Below are 22,207 nucleotides of genomic sequence, written 5' to 3'. Positions count from 1 at the left end.
ACCCTGCTCCCCCCCCAGCCTATCTCCGTAGTTTTGCCCTTTTCCAGAACCTCTTACAGCTGGATGTAAGATAACAGTGTACAACATTTCCGCACTGGTTTCTTTCACTCAGAAGAAAAAATTTTAATTCTTTATTTTCTCTAAAGTTGTACAGTGATTACCCAGTAAAATCTTTTCTTAATTCTATGAGGCATGTATTTGGATATGCACAGAAAAGGTCAGGGCTATGACCACCAAGCCGTCCGAAAGGCGTCTCTGACGGAGTGATTTGGAGGAGGGGATGGCGGCCTCAGATTTGACTTAGTACTTCTGGCTGTTTGAATTTGTTGCAGTAGGCTTAGATTATATTGAAAAGGTGAAAAACAAAGATAAGAAGTAAGCCGTCTTAAATATTTATTGATCCCCTACCAGCGGCTAGAGTCGAGCCTTCCCATCAGTAGCATCGCTCTCACCCGGGCTCAGCCGTGCACAGAGCGTGGCCCCTGTGGGTGGTGCCCAGGGACTCCTGATGAGACGTCTGTGCTCTGGAACAGGACCAGAGTGTCCTGGTGGGAAACGGGCTTCCTGCATTTCACTGTGATTTAATTCACTTTCTAAGGCTTAAAGGTACATGCTTTTTATTTAAGGCTACCCAAGGGGAATAAATGTGTCTTCCTTTCCTGCTCACTGTAGTTTTATATGGCACTATGAGCGCATGGGAACCAAAGAGCCCCTGGGGCACCCTGTGTCCGCCAGGACCAAGACCTGCCTGTACTTAAGCAAAGGCCCCACAGCCCCACTCTCCAGTTGATCACAGGCGTTCAGCAATTCTCCCACTGAGGTTCTAAAACACACATCTGAAACGGAAATTGCTCCTCAGACTCCCGCTGCGTCCCAGCTGCCCCCTCTGCCCTCTCCCACTTTCCGGATCCCCTCTTTTCTGGATCTCACTGGCCACCCATTTCATACAGTAGAAAGTAGCACCCTGTCTGGGAGCGGGGACGGAGCACCTGCGTTCTGACTCTGCTCGGCCTTTAGGTGAGCCAGTTTGTTATTGCACCACCACACAAAGGCTTCTATAAGGAACCCGAGTTTTGGTGACTGGGGACTCACTCATACTTCAGGCTGTTTAAGTAAATGCTAGCAGGGTTCTCAAATAACCGAGGGGAACCACAAAGAATGTTTAACCCAAACTTAATTTTCAAAAATATCTAACTATTGGGCTGAGCCATAGTTGATAAGAATTAGACAATCAGTACAGTGGGGCTGTGCTTAATTTTTATTGTCTTATTTGTGTTTCTGTATTTTTCACATTTTCTACAACAAATACACATTACTTTTTGAATAGAGAACAAGCGGACCTAAAATTAAACTTAAATTTGAACCTGGAAAAATGGAATGGAAGTCACAACCATAGCATTTATGGGAAGGGCCAAATGAAAAACTTTAAATTCATTGTGTTTACTTTTAATTGAAATTACATTTCCTCATACCATTCAGAGTATAAATGGCTCTTGAGGAGGGGGCAGCTTGTGAAGTGTGTTTAAATTGCATGGCACAGCTCTAACATTCTAAGTGACATGGTCAGTGAAACCTGGCTCAGCACTCAGGGAACAATTCTCAACAATGATTTTTTGATGGGAGGTGAAGATATTAAACTGAAACTTTGAACCACACAAAATTGCCTATATGTGGGATTTTATAACCTATAAAATGGCAATTTCATGTGGTCTATCCTATAACTTGGTGAACTCTTTTCCCTAGACCATAACCATTGGATTGGTTTAAATATCTTATTTAATCTCAGCTACAAAAACTAAAAATCAGTCAGTAAAGGAAAGACAAATATTGGCCAGGCATGGTGGCTCATGCCTATAATTCTAGCACTCTGGAAGGCTGAGGTAGGAGGATCACTTGAGGTCAGGAGTTGAAGACCAGCCTGAGTGAGAGCAAGACTCCCTCTCTACTAAAAATAGAAAAGCTAACCAGGGACTGTGGTGGGCACCTGTTGTCCCAGTTACTGGGAGGCTGAGGCAGGAGGATCACTTGAATCCAGGAGTCTGAGGTTGCTGTGAGCTGTGATGAGGCCACGGCACTCCAGCCCTGGCAGCAGAGTGAGAAAGGAAAGAAAAGAAAAGAAAATGTTTAAGGGGATAATGGATATCACAGGTACACTGATTTGATTTTTATACATTATGCACCTGGAAACTGTCTGTATCTGTTACGTAACCATAAAAATAAACAGATAAGCAAATCCACAAACAAGGCTTGGCCGGAGCCTCCTCTCTATGGCCTCAGCTTCTTAGCAGAAGTCACCAGGGTCCTCATCACAACCAGCTGTACGTCAGGGGCCATTTCATAAACATGACAGCCATGTTGTCCCACCTAGACCAATAAAGTCAGAAGCTCCGGGGGCTGAGGCTCGGGAAGCAGGTTTTGTGGTTTTACAGACAACTTGTTTGAAGTATAACAGACACTAGTGCCCAGTGTTAGAGAACACAGCCGCACACGTTTGACATACATGCTCATTCGTGGGCCTGTCCTGACCACCGAGGCGATGAGCAGGTCTGCGGCCCCAGCTCGTCCCCTCCTGCCCCACTGATGGCCCTGTCTGCCCTCCCTGCCCTCCCCAACCACAGATCGCCTGTCACTGTAGATTAGTTTGCCTTTTCAAAAACTTTACCACATGGAGTGTTACAACATGCACACACTTTCTCCTGGCTTCTGCTCCGTGTGAGTTACCCAGGCTGCTGTGTGCATCGTGGCTTGTTCTCTTGATTGCTCTGTGGTTCCTGGGTGCACACACACTACTTCCTGTTACAATGAATCTACTTACCTACTGGACATGTGGGTCGGAAGCTGCTGTGACTGTTCATGTACCAGGCTTCGTGCGAACGCAACCTTTCACTTCTCCTGGGGAAATGCTAGGAACAGGGTGGCTGGACCACACGGCAGGGCTGCACTTGACTTTGTGAGAAACCTGACTTGGAACGCCAAGCTGCTCGCCACCGTGCCTGCTCCCTTTGACAGTCCCCCCCACACACTCCGCAGCATGGGAGGGCCCTGACCTCCCCACAGCCCCTCTGCACGTGGAACAGGGCTGGGTCTGTGCCAGCAGCTGTCTGCCATGGAGGAGTCTCACCTGTCCTGGAGACTCTGTGGCTGAGCCCACCTTGTGTGCTTGCTCTGGGTACCTTCTTTGAAGCAGTGGCTCTTCAAATCTTTTGCAGTGATTCCAATGTGCTGTGATGATTGACAACCATAAAACTTGAGCCAAAGTGAGTCAGAAGTGAACTTGGTGTGTCCCTGTGGCCTCCTGTGCCCCTGCTGGAGGTGGCAGATGCTCCCCTCGTGTCCCCACCAGACCCCAAGGGTGCTCCTGGAGCTCTCTGCACAGTCGCCTTCAGGAGGAGATGACCCGTCTTCCTTCCCACCATGCAGAACCCCTCTTCCCCCAAGTCTGCTGATGCTCAGGAGCCATGGAGAATCTCAAAGTCACTAAGGGGGTTCCTTCAGGCAACGCAGGGTGATGATCCAGCCCCACAGCCCCTTCTCCCAAAATGGACATGGGGATGGTGTGTGGTCAGGGTCACCTGCTCTGAACGCCAGCCACCCAGTGCATTCTCGATGGCCACAGCCTGCTGGAGCTGGAGACACCAAACCAGGGCCAGTATGGGGTCAGTGAGAGGGGGCCGCTACCCAGCCCTGCCCGCCTGAGGGCTGGACATGCACCCAGGTTGTCTGAGGTGGGCCACTGTGTCTCCAAAAGACACAAGTTCACGTCCTGCCCCCAGGGCCTCAGGCTGTAGCAGATGAAGAAATAAGATGAGGTCGTGCCTGGGAGGACGGGCCCTGCGTCCAACACCCTGGGACCCTGAGACACACACAGAGCGAGGAGCCCACATCAGGACAGCAGCAGGGACTGGACTGAAGCATCCCCCAGCTGAAGCCGCCAGGGAGGGCCGCAGAACCAGGACGCAGGCACCATGATCCTGACTGCTGCCTCCAGGACTCAGAGAATAAACTTACGTCGTTCACAGCCGCCCAGTGTGGCCGCTTCCTTACGGCAGCCCCGGGATATGGCAACACTTCCCTCAGCCCCAACACCTGTCATCCTCTCCAGTTTGTAGCCGAGGCATCTGGTCGTGAGACTCTGGAGTCCACACAGGTGTCGGGCTCAGGAGGGTGGGGGGCCTGACTCATTTGTTTCTCTTCCATTTACAGCAGTCTTACTGTTTTTAAAACTCATGCATGATTTCAGTTGACAACAGCAAACATTACTTAAAATACTACAGAGCAAAAATAAAAATTACTTTAAATCACATTATCCAGGAACAACCAATTTAGTCGATGTATTAGAGCACACTGGACATATCTCCTGGGGGTTTCCTGACTGTACACACCCGTATGCTGCAGCAGTCTGTAGAGGTGACGTGGGTCTATGCAGTGCTGTTGCCGCAGCAGTCTGTAGAGGTGACGTGGGTCTATGCAGTGTTGTTGTGTGAACGTGATGCAGCTGGTTCCACCAGAGCAGCCTGCAGGTTGTTCTAAATCTCCACTCTACAGACTTCGTCAGGATGAACTCGGTTTGCGCGTTTCTTGTTGATTCTATGGGAATGATCCCTAAGTACATTCTGAGAACTGGGGTTCTCCTTTCCCCTCATTTTCATTGTTTTCTATAAAATTATTAAAATGATACATACTTTTTTATATATTTCATTTCGTTTATTTGCTTATTTATTTATTTGAGACAGAGTCTCACTTTGTTGCCCTTGGTAGAGCCGTGGCGTCACAGCTCACAGCAACCTCAAACTCTTGGGCTCAAGCGATTCTCTTGCCTCAGCCTCCCAAGTAGCTGGGACTACAGGTGCCCGCCACAATGCCCAGCTATTTTTTGGCAGTTGTCGTTGTTTAGCTGGGTCCTGGCTGGGTTCGGACCCAGTAGCCTGGGTGTATGTGGCTGGAGCCCTACTCACTGAGCTATGGGCACCGAGCTGATACATACTTTTTTTTTTTTTTTGTAGAGACAGAGTCTCACTGTACCGCCCTGGGGTAGAGTGCCGTTGCGTCACACGGCTCACAGCAACCTCTAACTCTTGGGCTTACATGATTCTCGTGCCTCAGCCTCCCGAGCAGCTGGGACTACAGGCACCCGCCACAACGCCCGGCTATTTTTTTGTTGCAGTTTGGCCAGGGCTGGGTTTGAACCCGCCACCCTCGGCATATGGGGCCGGTGCCCTACTCACTGAGCCACAGGTGCCGCCCGATACATACTTTTTTAAAGTATGAATTTTTTTTTTTTTTAAATCAAGTAAGTCTGAGCCATGGCTCTTGCCTATAATCCTAGCACTCTGGGAGGCCAAGGTAAGAGGATGCCTGGGGCTTAGGAGTTCGAGACCACGCAGTGTTTAAGTTTTTTATTTCTACCTTCTATCAGGTATGAAAAAGCCTAGCTTTTTAAAAAAAGACTAGATAGACTAAACTCCAACAAAACTGAAAAAAAAAGGGAAAAAAGAAAGAAAGAACCACAAATGCACCAGTTATAAAATGAAAGTGGTTAACTAAAAGTAAAGTGTAAATCAAGAATACTGTTAATGTTTCTGCTAATATTTCAAAAACTTGGGTGAAATATATGATTTTCTATAAAAACAAGAATTACCAACTACGCAGAATGTGTTCAACTCCGTCCAGGTTAATGTGCTTTTTTCTTTTCTTTCCTCCTTCTTTCCCTTCTTTCCTAATTGACTCTGGCTTTAGAACGATTGTTTTCTGGCTCTGTTTGAGTGTTTTCAAAATTATCAGGAATGTTCAGGAGTTTTAGGACCCCGTGTATGGAACATAGAGACCCTGGGATACCGAGTCAGTGGTAGAATTTCTCCATGGGATCCTTTATGCACGTTGTCTTCAAACGTCGTAGGTTCTGAAGGGACTTCTGTTTCGTGTATTCCCTTTGGCTGTCTTCTGCCATGTTTTCAGAGGGTTTCCCATGGAGCACTTGCTAGAAGGATGCTCTGTGGAAGTAAGTTTGGGGATTGCTTTTTATTGAAAGGCCATAGAGATTTAAAGGCGTACATAACAAGTGCAAGGTTCCCAGCAATACTGTATTGAAGGAACCCACTTTACAGCTCAGCATTTTCCAAACCTAGGGGAGTAACAGAGCCCTTTCTGGAATCTCTCCTTTTTGTATATCACCTCCCTGTCTCTGCAAACTACCTGTAACCTATTAGCTTTCTACCAACCATACTCTGGGGTTGTTTCTCCCAACTTGTGTCAAAATATAGGTAGAAATTGCCCAGAAGCATTGAACTGTGTCTTTGATATTTGGGGGGGAGGGGAGGAGGCATAATCTCTGTTCCATTTAAATGGATTTATTTTGTGAAATTCAGGTTTGTCAAATATGAAAAAAAAAACTTATCAAAGAATTGAACTTCATGCCTTGATAGTATTTAAAATGATCAGACTAGATAGAAGTTTATATCATTCTTAAAAAAAAAAATTACCAGAATTGACTCAAGAAAAAGTAAAAACTAAATCTAAACCAATAATAAAGAAAATTGAATTAGTAATAAGAAATCCCCCCACAGTCCAAAGGTATAACCTTTAGCCTTTGAAAGATATAACCCCTGGGGTGGTGCCTGTGGCTCAGTGAGTAGGGCGCCAGCCCCACATATGGAGGGTGGCGTGTTCAAACCCGCCCTGGCCAAATTGCAACAAAAAAATAGCCAGGCATTGTGGCAGGCGCCTGTAGTCCCAGCTACTCAGGAGGCTGGAATAAGAGAATTGCCTAAGCCCAAGAGCTGGAGGTTGCTGTGAGCTGAGAACGTGAGCTGTGATGCCATGGCACTCTACTGAGGGTGACAAAGTGAGACTCTGTCTCTAAAAAAAAAAAAAAAAGAAAGGTATAACCCCCATTTCATACATACTGTATCAAAAAATATAAGAACCAAGGAAATTACACAAATCAATTTGTGAGGCTGGTATAACCTTGAATAAAAACCAGATAATAGCAGTACAAAAAAAATAAATTATTGACCCATTTTGCTTGTAGATGTAGACATAAAACAGTAAACCAATTATTAGTAAAGCAAGTCCAGCAGGGTGTAAAATATCAGTGCACCATAGTGAAAAAGATTATAAGGAGTGTCTGAACCATGAGATTTATTGCTGTGATCTATAACATTAACAGATTAAAAGAAAAAAATGTATAATCATCTCAACGGATACAGAAAAATTCTCTGAGAAAAGTCAATAATTACTAGTGATTTTTAAAAGTCTTTTAAAAATGGAGTGAAAGGGATTGTCCTCATTCTGATAAAAAGATATTTATCGGAAGCAAACATAATACTTCCCATTTTAACCTTAAAAGCTTTTCCACTAAGGTCAGAAACAGGATAAAGCAAATTACCATAACCCCAAGGATTCGTCATAGAACAAAGGGCATCCCTGGCCAGAGCAGCAGGAATAAAAAAAGAAAAGAATTATAAAAACTGGAAAGCTGCAAAGCTGCAGATGGTATGATTTCATATGTGAAAAGTCTGAGAAAATTTGTAAAGATATAATGGTTTTCCTGGAAATAATATCATTGTTACAAAAATAGCACTCTATTATGAACCATAAATGATTATAAAATATAATAGAAAAAATATGCCATTATTAATAAAACCATAAAGCAAAATTATCAAGAGATAAATATAGCACAAGATACATGGGTTTTTATGGAAAAAAGTATAATCATTGGGAAGAAATTATAAAGGCTTAAATGGAGAGTCACGCTTTGGTGTCTGTGGAGCAAGACTGAGAATGTAGACGTGTCTGCCCTCCTCACGTGAGGCAAGGCATTAAAATCTTTAGGGCACCGGCCACATACCCCAGGGCAGCGGGTTCGGAGCTGGCCCTGGCCAGCTAAACAACAATGACAAATACAACAAAAAAATAGCGGGGCGTTGTGGGGGGCAACTGTAGTCCCAGCTACTTGGGAGGCTGAGGCAAGAGAATCGCTTAAGCTCAAGAGTTGGAGGTTGCTGTGAGCTGTGACACCACAGCACTCTACTGAGGGTGATATAGTGAGACTCTGTCTCAAAAAAAAAAAATCTTAACAGATGTTTTATGGACCTTGACAAATATGTCCAAAAATTTACTTAAAAGAAAAAGAGTCACCACATAACTCAGCAATTCTCCCAAGAGGAGCAAAGACATAAGTACAAGCACAAAATCTGCTTAGGGATGTTGACAGCACCATTAGTCATGATAGAGAGAAAACGGAAATGACTCGGGTGTCCTCACATTGATAAATGCGTGAATGTGAATAAAATAAGCTCTATCCCTACAACGGGATATTTTTCAGTCATTAAAAAGGAATGAAGTACTTGTATCTGGTACGACATGGATAAACCCTGAAAACATGCTTCATGAAAGCAGTCGGACACACAGGCCATGCACAGGTGCCACTGTGATGAGCTGTCCAGAACAGGTGAATCTGTGCAGACAAGGCTGGGAGTGGCTCCCACGGCTAGGAGGCGGGAGGGCCTGAGAATAGGGCGTCATTGCTAACGGGCATGGGGTTTCTTTTTTAGAGTCATTAAAATGTTCTAAAATAAAGAAAACAATATGCGTGGACTTGTCCTACTTCCTACCAAGAGTTGTTACGGTCGATGGCAATTACAGCAATGTGTCACCATTGCCTAAATGATAAGCAGACACACAGGGTTGAACAAAGAGGCCTAACCAGACTCACACACTTACTGAACCACCTGTCTAACAGAGTCTGTGTTGGAAATTCCTGGGGAAATGTGGTCTATTCAGTAACAGGGAATGAGATAATTGATTATCTAGACAGAAAATATATTGATCCCAAATTCACACATACACAAGAATAGAGTCCAAGTGAATTAAAAAAATAAATTCCTATTTAAACTCATGGAAAGGAAGAACACAAAAAGTCTTTTCTATAATAGAAAAAATGGATAAAGTTGCCCTTTAAATTTTAAAATTTCTAAATAACAACAAAACTTTCTAATAACCAAAAAAAAAGTTAAACCATAAACCACATATTGGTAGAAAAATTTATATAATATGTTATGATCCTGATTTCTACCCAGAATAAAGAATTCCTATAAATCAATCAGAAAATGAAATAAGTAAATAAATAAAAATTAAAAGTTGGCAATTAGAGAAGCCCCACACGGGCCAGCACACAGGGACTGAACTTCACCTGGCCTGACAATGCTACATGTAGCCGGAGGCGGGAGAGCCGGAGCTCCCACGCCCTGAGACACCGTTTGCCAATATGCATTGAAGGCGTACATGTCTGACAACCTGTTAACTTTCAATCCCACTTGTGGAAACTTTCCCATGTGTAAATAAAAATACCACCAAAAAATTAGAAGAAAGTAAATAGCCATCTTCAGTAAAACAGGCAAATAAATAACAGCAGGTACACAGAATGGAAGGCTACAGGAAAGACCTTCTCTATGTGGAGCCGCAGGGTGAACCTCAGAACAAGCGGGATGAGAAAAGACGGCTCCAGATATTAGGGAACGGCACCATTTATTTTAAGTTTAAAAGCACCCACACATTTACTTCTTTTCTGAATCTTTAAACTATTTCATTATTTAAAAATCCATTTTAAAAAGCAAGTCCCTATGGGTAGGGACTTTGTGCTGCTTCATACAAATGTTTCTGATCTCAGCTGCACTTCCAGTCCTCTCCCTCTTCCGGTGGCCAGGGTCATGTCATCTCGAAGAATAAAAGAAGTCCCGTGTCACTGCCAGGAGACCTGTCCTTCTCTGGTGAAGGTTCAGGTCTTCCGCCAGACACCACTATGTCCTCACCTTACCTGATTCCTAGCCCATAGGCATCCATCTCATGTGTAGAATCAGCTCTTTCTCTTTAAACCCATGGTACGAAAATCCTGTGTCTGTCAGTCCTGTGTCTCACTGACCAGGTCAGCTCATATTCTGTACAAGATCAGCCTTAACACACAGCCAAAATTTCTTCTTTGACTCACAAGATGCATACTCCAATTCCTTGAGCATCTTTGCCTCCTTCCAGAGTAAGTTTCCTTTCCCTCTGACTTAGAGCCTGCCTGCTGCAGGCTGTCACACCGTTCTTGCCACCTGTCACCTATCAGCCCCTGGCAAAATCTCACCGTGTGGCTTTCTGCCTCTGCTTCTCCCAGGAGTCTGGTCACTGCTTGGATATTCTCCTCTTTTCTCTTCCCCTAGTATCAAGTATCACACCCTCAACTTACTTTTCTTCTTTTTTGTTTGGAAACAGAGTCTCACTGTGTCACCCAGTCTAGAGTGCAGTGACTTAATCATAGCTCACAGCAACCTCAAACTCCTGGGTCCAAGTGATCCTCCTGCCTTGGTCTCCTGGTGCTTGGACTACAGCACTTGCCACCATGCCCCGCACATTTATTTGGGTTTCATCCTTGGCTTTCAGCAGAAATAATCCTTTACCCCTACAGGAGACCTGAGCCCTATGTCAGGGGTACTTCAGCGGGCCCCTCTGTGGCCCCATGAAGAGAGCCAGCCCTTCACTTCCCTAAGGGGATTTCCAGGGCACCCCTTAGTTGTTCCTGTAACCTTGGTAAGACTGAAACATTCTGGGCTCTTGAAAGGCCTCATTTAACCCCAGCACCCTGAGTTCAGAAGTATCCTCTGGTAATCCCCTGAAGTCTCACCCTGAAAGGAGAGGGTGCCCAGCCTCATGGTGCCATTGGCTAGAATCTTACCCAAACCACAGCCCTGCATTTCTCATGGAGAAACTCCACACATCTCCCTGAGGACACAGCCTGCTCAACAGAAACCACAGGCAGGGTATTGAAAACCAAGTATGGAGTCTAAGGCTTCTGCATATGCTGAAAGTCCTTTTGTAAACGTCTCTTCTTTTAGAATGGTGTAACTCTCCACATGATTGGATATGAGTGACACAGCTTCAAGGACAAGACCAAATTTGAAGGGTTCTGCACACAGAAGTTCTCGTACCTTCCAACAGGATGTGTCCCTCTTTACAGCACGGCCTGAAGGCCACGCAGAGCCTCTGCCCCATCCACAGAAGGGTGTGTGAGCCTAAGAACCATGTCACTGCACTGGCTTCTTGGGGCTGATCTAACATAAGTACCATAAGCTGGGCAGCTTACAGTCACAGACATTTATTCTCTCTCCATTCTGGAGACCAGAAGGCCTGTTCCCTCTGAAGTCGCGAGGGGAGAATGTGTCCCAGGCCTCTCTCAGGGCCGGGTGGTCGCCAGCAGTCTCCAGAGCCCAGTGTCCTGCAGCCCCATTACTCCAACCTGTGTCTCCATGTCAGGTGACCTTCTCCCTGTCTCTGTCTTCACACAGTGGGGACTGGGGTGATACTGCAGTCACCAGGAATGTAGGAGACTGCCAGCAGGCTGCCAGGAGCTGGGGGTGGGGGCACAAGATTTCCCTCCATCTATGGGGAAGGCCCCTGCTGGGGCTTGAATTATAGACATCTGGCCTCCAGAACCCTAGGACAATATATTTGTTTATTTGTTGCAAGCTGCCCAGACGATGACACCGGGAAAACCAGTACTCGTGGGGATAATGATAGCTACCTCGAAAAATCACTGTGGCTGGAAGCAGAGCAGTTCCACTGAGCACAGCTAGAACCCCGGTGTTACGTAAAACAGATGTAAGAGGACTGCGGAAGGTGGGGAGAAGGACAGGCTGGCCAGGGGCCTGGGGCCCTGAACAGTGGCATGATGGCAGGTTCTCTGCCACCTTTAATTTTTATTTATTTGTCCTTGTTGTATCCCAGACCTGGTGCTGAAGAAGCCAGCAACCCAGAAACACCATTGCACACAGATGATAACCCCCCCCTCAAAAGTCACATCTATAGCCAGAGTGCCAGGAAAGGGTGACCTAACATAGAAAGAAAGCTTCCACTCCAGCCAGGAATGAAGACAAAAGGCGACTTCTACCCGTCCTGGGACCAGCCAGAGGGTACCTCACCTCCCAAGCTTCCACCCTCCCTGGCGATGTCCAGGTACCCCATATCTGGCACACCTGTGCCCAGCTGGGGTGTGTCCCAGAGGTTGAGCAGAGAGCTGGGACTTGCACCTCTGCCAGGCAGAATGAGTGATGAGGACCCTGAGGGAGTGGCCACCTGACCAGCAGCACGGGGACACCCCTGTGGCTGTCGGTGAAGGCGGGGGTGGGAGCAGATTCTGGATTTCAACCTACTCAGTAATAACGAGGTGGTGGGATAGGCTGAGACAGAAGCCAAATCAACATCCAGAGCCCCACAAGGTAATGTGCAAAGGTGCAGCGTCCAACAAGCAGAGAGCCATTTGTCCCACCAGGACCAGGGAAATCTCAGTGAGAATGAAGAAAACGATGACAGGCACAGACACTGGGAGGGACAGGTGTGGAACCACCCGAAAGGAGAAGGTCGTCTCAGCAAAGAGACAGAGATATAAAGAAGAACCAAATAGAAACTTTAGAACTAAAAGGTGCAACACAGGGCCGTGCCCATAGCTCAGCAGTTAGGGTGCCGGCCACATACACAGGAGCTGGCGGGTTCAAACCCCGTGCTCAGTGGTTAGGGCGCCAGCCACGTACACAGGAGCTGGCCGGTTCAAACCCCGTGCTCAGTGGTTAGGGCGCCGGCCACGTACACAGGAGCTGGCGGGTTCAAACCCAGCGCTCAGCGGTTAGGGTGCCGGCCACATACACAGGAGCTGGCAGGTTGAAACCCACCCCAGGCCTGCTAAACAACAATAACAACTGCAACAATAACAACTGACGGGCACCTGTAGTCCCAGCTACTTGGGAGGCTGAGGCAAGAAAATCACTTAAGCCCAAGAGTTGGAGGTTGCTGTGAGCTGTGATGCCACAGCACTCTACTAAGGGCAACATAGTAAGACTCCGTCTCAAAAAATAAAAAATAAAAAAGTGCAACACAGGCAGTACCCAGGTTACAAACCAGACAGGTTCTGTAGGTTTGTGCTTAAGTTGAATTTGTGCGTGAGTTGGAACAGGTACCTTTACCTATTACCTGTAACAGCCTCCATTCCTAAGTGCGAGTGAAACATAAGCCAGCTGTTTATAACTCGGGCCCTGCCTGTGAACGAAATTAAAAACTCAGTTTAGGAACTCAGTAGAAGAATGGAAGGAGCAGGGATAGAGGAAAGACTCAGTGAACCTGAAGATACCCAGTCTGGAAAACAGAAAATACCCTGGGGAAAAAAAAGCCTCAGGGACTGCAGGATGCCTCTGTGTTATCAGAGATCTGGGAGCAGAGGAGAAGGGGGCGGGGCAGGAAAAGTGGTAAAAAAAGGAAAAAAAAATACTGGCTGCAAATATCCCTAATTGGGCAAAAACATAAATCTACACACACAAAAACATAAATCTACAAACATAAAAAGACACATCATGATGAGACTTCTAAAAACTTAGGACAAGGGGAAAATGTTGAGATCATTGAGACAGAAATGACTATTTATGAGAGAAAAACAATTAAATTCTCAGAAACCAAGATGGCCAGAAGGAAGTGGGAAAACATTTTTCAAGTGCTGAGAAAAAAGAATCCAGAATCCCAGACCCAGTGAAAATTCTTCAGGAACAAATGGGAAAGCAAAGCAGCCTCAGAGCACAGAAACAGGAGAGTTTGTCACATCCAGTCTCTAAACAGAAAGAGACGTTTTTTAATAAAAGGAATCTTGGAATACTCATAAGGAAGAAAGATCACGGTAACCAAAAATATGCATAAATACAACAGACTTCCCTGGTACTCTCAAGTTTTCTGAGCTATATTTGATGATTGAAGAAACACTTACAACACAGTCTGAGATGGTTCCAAATGTGTGTATTATTTTAAAGAAAAGAACCAGAGATAGAGAAGAGGATATTAATAAAAGGTCACTGTACCACGAAGGCACATGTATATGCACAGCAAAGCACAGATTTGCAAAACGTGGGAGACCAAACCTGGGAGAATTGAAAGGAGAAATAGATAATCCACAACTGCGCCAGCCATCCTGGCTCTCACTGAGGTCCAGCCCCTCGAAGCTGAGCCAGGAGGGTCCTGGGAGTCCAGGAATTTGAGGCCAGGCTGGGCAATACAGTGAGACTCTGTCTCTATTAAAAAAAAAAAAAAAAAAAAAAAACTACAGTTATAGTTGTAGACTTATTGCCCTTCTTTAAACAACTGATAGGACAACTAGACAGAAAATAAGCAAGGATATAATAAAAGAACTCAATGACACCATCAATCAATAGGCCCTAACCAGCATTTATGAATAACAATAGCAGAATACACATTGAAGTGTCCATGGGACATATACAGAGATAGAACTGGGCCATCAAAGAAGCCTCAATAATTTCAAAGAAATGATATCATACCAGGTATATATTTTTGACCACCAGTAGAATCAAACTAGAAATAAATAATAATAATAGGGAAAATCTCCAGGCACTTGGAAACTAAATAACACACTTCTAAATAACTCAGGGATCAAGCAGGAAGTCTCAAAAGAAATTTCAAAAGACATTGAATTAAATGAAAATGAAAAACAACACATCAAAAATTGTGGGACACAGCTATCATCACCAGGCTAAGAGGGAATTTATAGCACTAAATGCATATTTCAGGAAATAGTCTGAAATAACTATCACAATTCAGTCAATATAAAATACATACTTAGTATACCCCTATGACTATCAAGGAAATTGAATCCACAAATTTAAAATACTCTCCCAATCTCAAGGCCCAGATGATTTCATTGTTTAATCATGCCAGACATTTAAAGTATATTTAACGCACCCATTCTAAATAATCTCTCCTAAAAAATACAAGAAAAGGGAATACTTCATGATTCATTTTATGGAGCTAGTATTACTCTAATATAAAATCAGACAAAAATAATATTAAAAAACCCACACTAGAAGCCAATATTCTTAATGAATGTATTTGCAAAAGTCCTAACAAAATATTAGTAAATAGAATTTAGTAATATATGAAAGAATTTTACGCTGTGGCCAAATGGAGTTTATTTTAGGAATGCAAGTCTCATTCGGTATTTGAAAATCAATCAATGTAATTCACTCTATTAATAGGATCAAAAAGAAAGATCAAACAATGACATCAATTGCTGCAGAAAGCATTTGCCAAAATTCAATGCCAATACATGATCTTTAGAAGATATCAGAACTAGGAACAGCAAGGAACTTTCTCTAGTTGATAAAAGTCATCTATAAAAATTCCACAGTTTACATTATGCTTTATGATAAAAGACCAAATTACTTCCTCCTAAGACAAAGCAGGGATATCTGCTCTTACCATTTTTATTTAACATAGTGCTAGAAGTTCTGGCCGCAGCAATAAGATAAGACAAGAAAAGAAAAGGGATGCAGATTAGAACAGAAGAAATAAAACTGTCCCTATTTTCAGATGACATGATTATCTACACAGAAAATCCCATGGGATATAAAAATATACCTATTAGAACTAATAACTTTTACGAGGTGGCAGAATGCAAGACAAAAGCACAAAAATCACTTTTTTATACTAGCAATGCACACATGCAATAGTATTTATAATTCTTCAGAAAAAGTGAAGTACTTAGGTATAAATCTAACAAAACAGATACAGGAATTCTAGGTTGAAAATTACACAAACCTGATGAAAGACATCAAAGAAGATCTAAATAAATGGCCAGATATACGTACTATGTTCATGGACTGGAAGACTCGGTGCAGCAAAGATGTCAAATCTCTCCAAGTGATGTAACACAATTCCTCTCAAAACCCGAGCAAAAAATTGTTTATAGATAGAGACAAGAGCATCCCCAAATGTATACAAAAAGGCAAAGGCATGAGAGAAGCTAAAAAACAATTTGGAAAAAGAATGAAATAAGGAAAAATTCCAACTGATTCCACAACTTATTATATAATTACTAATCAAAACCGTGTGGTATTGGCCGTGGGCTAGACACTGTCAGGGCAAAGGCACCATTCCTGGGAGCTTCCCTCCCTCATATCTTAGTGGCCAGAATTGCTTCCCTCACACATAGAAAGCAGCGAGAGAGGCGGTGCCCAAGCTCAGTGGGTAGGGCGCCAGCCACATACACGGAGGCTGGTGGGTTCAAACCCGGCCTGGGCCAGCTAAGCAACAATAACAACTGCAACAAACAAACAGCCGGGCCTTGTGGTGGGCACTTGTAGTCCCAGCTAATTGGGAGGCTGAGGCAAGAAAATCAGTCGCTTAAGCCAAAGAGTTTGAGGTTGCTGAGAGCACTCTACCCAGGGCACTCTGTCAAGGAAAGCAAGGGAAGGGGGAAGGGAGACGGGAAGGGAAGGGAAAGGAGAGGAGAAAGGGGAAGGAAAGGAAGAAGCAAGAGAAATGCGACCATAGTGCTCAGGTTGGATCAGTCATCAGGGGCCAGAGCTACTCTTCCTAAGGGACAGCACCCTATCTATGCAGCCGAGGGAAAGGAGAGCTTGTTTCTTGGGCAGCCTCCAGCACGGCTCTTGCTCCTCCGTCAGGGCTCCGGGGCCCTGCGTGGTGTTTCCTAGGCTCACCACATCTACGCTGTGTTTGCTTTTATCCTCAGCATCTCGCCAGTGCCTTGTGCATATATGGAATTGGTGCGTATTTGTTAAAATGAATTAACTTGGCTTCAATATTGATTTTGCCTCTCAAACATTTAATTAAATTTGTGTCCATAACCATATAAGGATGGTGCAGATTAGAAACTTAGTCGGGCACCAGGTCAGCTTCCTACAATGTCTCTTAATTTCTGCAGAAGCAAAGCTGCAAATAATTCTTCTTGCTGGTCTGAGAGCTCCTACACTGATGCATCCATTTGGCATTATTTTTTTTATTTTAAATGTTTTATTTTTTATTTTATTTTTAGATCATGAATACATTATGCATATGTAGGGTACAATGTGTTGATTCTTTTTTATACAATCTGACGTGGCTATGTCAAACCAATCAACATAGCTTTCGCCTCATTTACTTGATTATTGTATGAAGACATTTATGTTCTACATTTGACAAATTGACTTGTACCCTTGCAATAGGCTCCATAGGTGTGGTCCCGCCTTTTACCCTCCGTTTATCAAACCTCTCCCCTCCCCTCCCTTTCCACTCCATTCCTCTGCATTTTTTTTTTATTAAATCATAGCTGTGTACATTAGTATGATCATGAGGCACCATACACTTGGTTCATAGATCGTTTGACACATTTTCATCACACTAGTTAACATAGCTTTCGTAGCATTTTCTTAGTTATTTTGCTAAGACCTTTACATTCCACATTTACTAGGATTCACATATACCCTTGTAAGATGCACCGCAGGTGTAATCCCATTAATCCCCCTCCTTCCACCTACCTCCCCCCTCCCTCCCCTCCCTTTCCCCCTTCTCCCTATTCTTAGGTTGTAACTGGGTTATAGCTTTCATGTGAAGGTCCTACATTAGTTTCTTAATAAGGGTGAGTACATTGGGTACTTTTTCTTCCATTCTTGAGACATTTACTAAGAAGAATATGTTCCAGCTCCATCCATGTAAACATGAAAGAGGTAAAGTCTCCATCTTTTTTAAGGCTGCATAATATTCCATGGTGTACATATACCACAATTTATTAATCTATTCGTGGATCGATGGGCACTTGGGTTTATCTGCCATTCAATCCTGTAATCCCTCTACTGGGCATATACCCAGAAGACCAAAAATCACACCATAACAAAGATATTTGTATCAGAATATTTATTGCAGCCCTATTCATTCCTCTGCATTTTGAATGGAAAGCGAGACAGTGTTATCGTTCCCCTCCCTGTGCTTTCCTCTAATGGTCACGTGTAGTGGAATTGGGTTCAGTTGTCCTCGAGGTCTCCCAGAGGGAGGGTGACAAAATGTTGATATTCAAACTTTTACTTAGTGACACATGTGGCATCTTGAGCAAGAAAATGATTTTCCTCCTCTAAGTCCATCATTTCCCCTCCAAGCAAGTTTGTTAACTACGCCAACACTATCTGGCATAGTTTTAAGGAACACTGCACTTCCTAGCAGAGTGCAGCCTCACCGCTTTCTCTTTTTTCTTCTTTTACCTGCCTCTGAGTCAACTATGAGAAATGATTCTGACTCATAAAATTGATATATTTACAAACCAAAGAGAGGTTCTAGCCCCTCCTGAGGTGGCTTCTGTAGGTTTCCACACTTTCTGGATTGGACTTAAATTCCTTGACATCGTTTTCAGGTAACCTGCCATGCGCCTCAGACCCATGCAAATCAAGGCCTGGGCTTCCTGGCTATTTTCAGTCTAACACAGAATATAAATGTGGATGTTAGACCTCAGCCCTTAGCAAAGCTGAACGATATTACTTCTGTCAAGGAGAGATTTAGCAGAAACAATGGTAAATCAACGATCCAGAAAAGATCGATGTTCCTGTCATTACCAAGATGTAACTCTATGCTTCTTTCCTGGGTTTAATTTTAACTTATCTTTATCATATGTTCTGTTTGAATAAAATCTGAAGGATTAGACCTAACGCAACGCCATTTGACAGTAGCAGCCCTGGACTAAATCGCACTTTTTGCAGAACCGCTTGTCATGCAGTCACGTTGGGGACGTTTCAAAGCACAGTCAGCCTAGAGACAGCAGAGGGCGCTACAGGCAAACAGCGCAGCGAAACGCAAACTCCGGAGACGGCGGGGGCCGGCGCCGCGCTCAGCACCACCCTGCGAATTGTCTCTCCCGAAGCTCAGCGAATGGTATCTTTTGGTTTAAGTTCTCAATGTTCTTACCTTGTGGTAGACTCCAACCACATATGCCTATTTAAACTTAAATTAATAAGAATTAAATAGAAAGTAAATCCAGCCCCTAACCTGCACCAGTAGACCCGGGGCTAGTGGCCGCCGTGCGCAACAGCGCGGACCAGAACGTTTCCGTCGCCTGCTCAGGAATGTCTGTCACTGTCCAAGTCTCAGTTTCTATTACATATTCCAATTGCAGGGAATTAGGCTATGCAGCCCCAAAATGTGCAGCTTTGGCGTAAACATCAGTTGAGTTGGAAGGAAATTGAGGGAAACTGGAGGAGGGAAAGGCCCTCTGCGCCCCGCCCCTGCAGCCCAGGAGCAGAGGCGCGTGGCTCTTTCGGAGTCCCCTGTCCTCCAGGACACAGCACCGGGAAGGCATCGCTCTTTCTGAGTCCCCTCTCTACCAGGTGGGGGGGACATTCACCGCGAGGGTGAACACAGCACCGGGAGGAGGAGGCATAAAATAAACTATCAGAGGGCGGCGCCTGTGACTCAGTGAGTAGGGCGCCGGCCCCACATGCCGAGGGTGATGGGTTCAAACCCAGCCCCGGCCAAAAAAAAAAAACTATCAGGCGCCCTCTATCCTGTTAGTTTTCCCACGAGTTTACTTTCACCACCTCTACATGCCCAGACTTCTTTTCCTCTGTTTTGTCACTTCTCCAAAACGTATAACCCTTTGTTAAAATGTATATGATCCCACCACCACCCCAACATTTAACTGCTTCTTTGGGTTTTCACTTTTTCCTCAAAGGTCTCTATGCACATAAACAAAATTAAAATATTAACATCAAGTAAAATTCACATGCCTTTTCTCCTGTTAATCTGTCTTTTATCAGTGTAATTCACAGGCCCCAGCCAAAGGACCTAAAAGTGTAAAGGAGAAGATGTTTTTTCCTGCCCTACACAATCCACTAAGAACGACTGAGAATTGGAGACAAGCCCAGCAGGGAGGCTGGACACCTGAGGTTGGTGGAGCTTGGTGTCTGGATACAGACCATGTCCACCGCAAACCACCTGGCTTCCAGGGAGGTGAAGTCACCTACCCACCCTTCCTGTGGATTTCTCTAATTTTACTTTGGAGAAAAACTTCCCTTAAAAAAGAGAGGCCCGGGGCGGCACCTGTGGCTCAGTGAGTAGGGCGCCGGCCCCATATGCCGAGGGTGGCGGGTTCAAACCCAGCCCCGGCCAAACTGCAACAAAAAAATAGCCGGGCGTTGTGGCGGGCGCCTGTAGTCCCAGCTGCTCGGGAGGCTGAGGCAGGAGAATCGCCTAAGCCCAGGAGTTGGAGGTGCTGTGAGCTGTGTGACGCCACGGCACTCTACCGGAGGGCGGTACGGTGAGACTCTGTCTCTACAAAAAAAAAAAAAAGAGAGGCTCAGGTGCAGTGGCTCACGCCTGTAATCCTAGCACTCTGGGAGGCCAAGGCAGATGGATTGCTTGAGCTCCGGAGTTTAAGAACAGCCTGAGCAGGAATGAGACCCCATCTCTACTAAAAATAGAAAAAGTTAGCCAGGTGTGGTGGTACACATTTGTAGTCCAAGGACACTGAGGCAAGAGCATCACTTGAGCCTAGGAGTTTGAGTTTCCTGTGAGCTATGAGGATGCCCTGGCACTCTCGCCTGGGTGACAGAGTGAGACTCTGTCCTGGAAAAAAAAATAGTTAGTGGGAGATATTTGTCTTTATATCATTTTGAACTTGTTATATACAAATTATAGATTATTGAGACTCTCCAAGCATACCACTGTTCATATAGGAACTTCAAAACAATATTTTGAAACTCACAAGCTAAATAAAAACTTATACGTAAATAAACATATTACTATATTAAACATACATTTGTAGATGGAAACATTAAAGTTTCTCTGATTCAAATATTTCATTCTTTGTTGATGAAAGACTCCAGGAGCTGGAAAAGTTTAAGTGACCCTCTCAAGTTCTCAAAGCTGAGGAATTAGAACTTTTTTTTTTTTTGAGACAGAGTCTCACTTTACCACCCTCAGTAGAGTGCCATGGCATCACAGCTCACAGCAACCTCGAACTCCTGGGTTTAGGTGATTCTCTTGCCTCAGCCTCTTGAGTAGCTGAGACTACAGGCGCCCGCCACAACGCCCAGCTATTTTTTTGATTGCAGTTCAGCCGGGGCCGGGTTTGAACCCGCCACCCTCAGTATATGGGGCCGGTGCCCTACTCACTGAGCCACAGGCGCTGCCCAAGGAATTAGAACTTTCAATCTAAATTCAACCTAGTGCTTCTTCATGCTATGATTGCATAAGAGGCTTTTACTGAAAATGTGGGCCTTCCACATTCTTTGGTGGAGGCTTGAGCTATTAGAAGAGCCTGTCACTTCATAGTTGGTAGCTGATAAGTAATGTAGAAGTGTGTGTGTGCGTGTGCATGTGTGTAAGTGTGTGTACATGCAGGGAGAGTGAATGGAGAAATCCGTCTCTATCCAAAGGTAAGTTATATGTAGGAAGAAGCAAACAACAACTCTGGACAAAGTGTTGCTGCCCCACCAGCTTCATCTGCCCGCAGCCCAAGAGGAAGCCGATAGCAGGGTTTACAGCAGAGAGTTTAGTTTGTATAGCACTAACCAGGAAGATGGGAGAAATTTCTCAAATCTACCTCATCAAGACTTGGGGAGACAGGGTTTGGTTTGTAAGGATAGTTTGACAGGCAGGGGATTGTGTAACTAGGTTTGCTAATTGGCTAAGTTTGGGGCAAAATAACAAGGGTCTGGAAGTCAGCTTCTTGTTTTGCTTCAGCTCCTGGGCTCATGATCCCAGCCGAGTTGGGATTCCAGGCCTGGGCCGGGTTCAAACTCGCCAGCCCTGACTTCTGGGTCTGGGCTGCTGGTCTGGGCAGGTCACCCAGTCCACTGGAATGGGGCAGAAGTCATCTTAGAAACTCCCTTGAGGGTTCCAAAAGGTGATGTAATCTATGGGGAAAAGCTAAGAATCTTGACAACTGTGGCTATGTGGAAAAAGTTAAGAATCTTTACAATCACCAGCTAGAGGCACACTGGACACTATCATCGATCAGATGAGGAGGGGCTGGCGGCTGATTATCATCACTGTTTGAGGTAAGCCTGTTGCTTTGCAGAGTTTAGGGGCCTTTACTGTGGTTCTCAGCTTGAACCCCTTCCCAGTTTGAGAGGGTGGCTTCAACACCACCGCATGTGAATGTGACAAACATGGGAGGAGCTGAATCATTTGAGATTTTGACAGAGTTTGTTCCCTAGTCCCATCGCACTGACAGAGGGAGCAAAGGGTACAAGGAAATTGCGGGAGAAGCTCAGTATTCACAGGGGGCTCTGCCTGCACCCCCCAGCCATCCCCCCTGTTGGCACTTTCTCGGATGGCTGAGAAGAGAAGTGTTCCAGCAGATCGATCACAGCATCGACTCTTTAATTATTTTAAGGAAGTTAAATCATAGCACAAT

This window comes from Nycticebus coucang, chromosome 15 (genome assembly GCF_027406575.1).
Source record: "Nycticebus coucang isolate mNycCou1 chromosome 15, mNycCou1.pri, whole genome shotgun sequence".
Classification (NCBI taxonomy): Eukaryota; Metazoa; Chordata; class Mammalia; order Primates; family Lorisidae; genus Nycticebus; species Nycticebus coucang.
Note: the sequence above shows the minus strand (reverse complement) of the source record.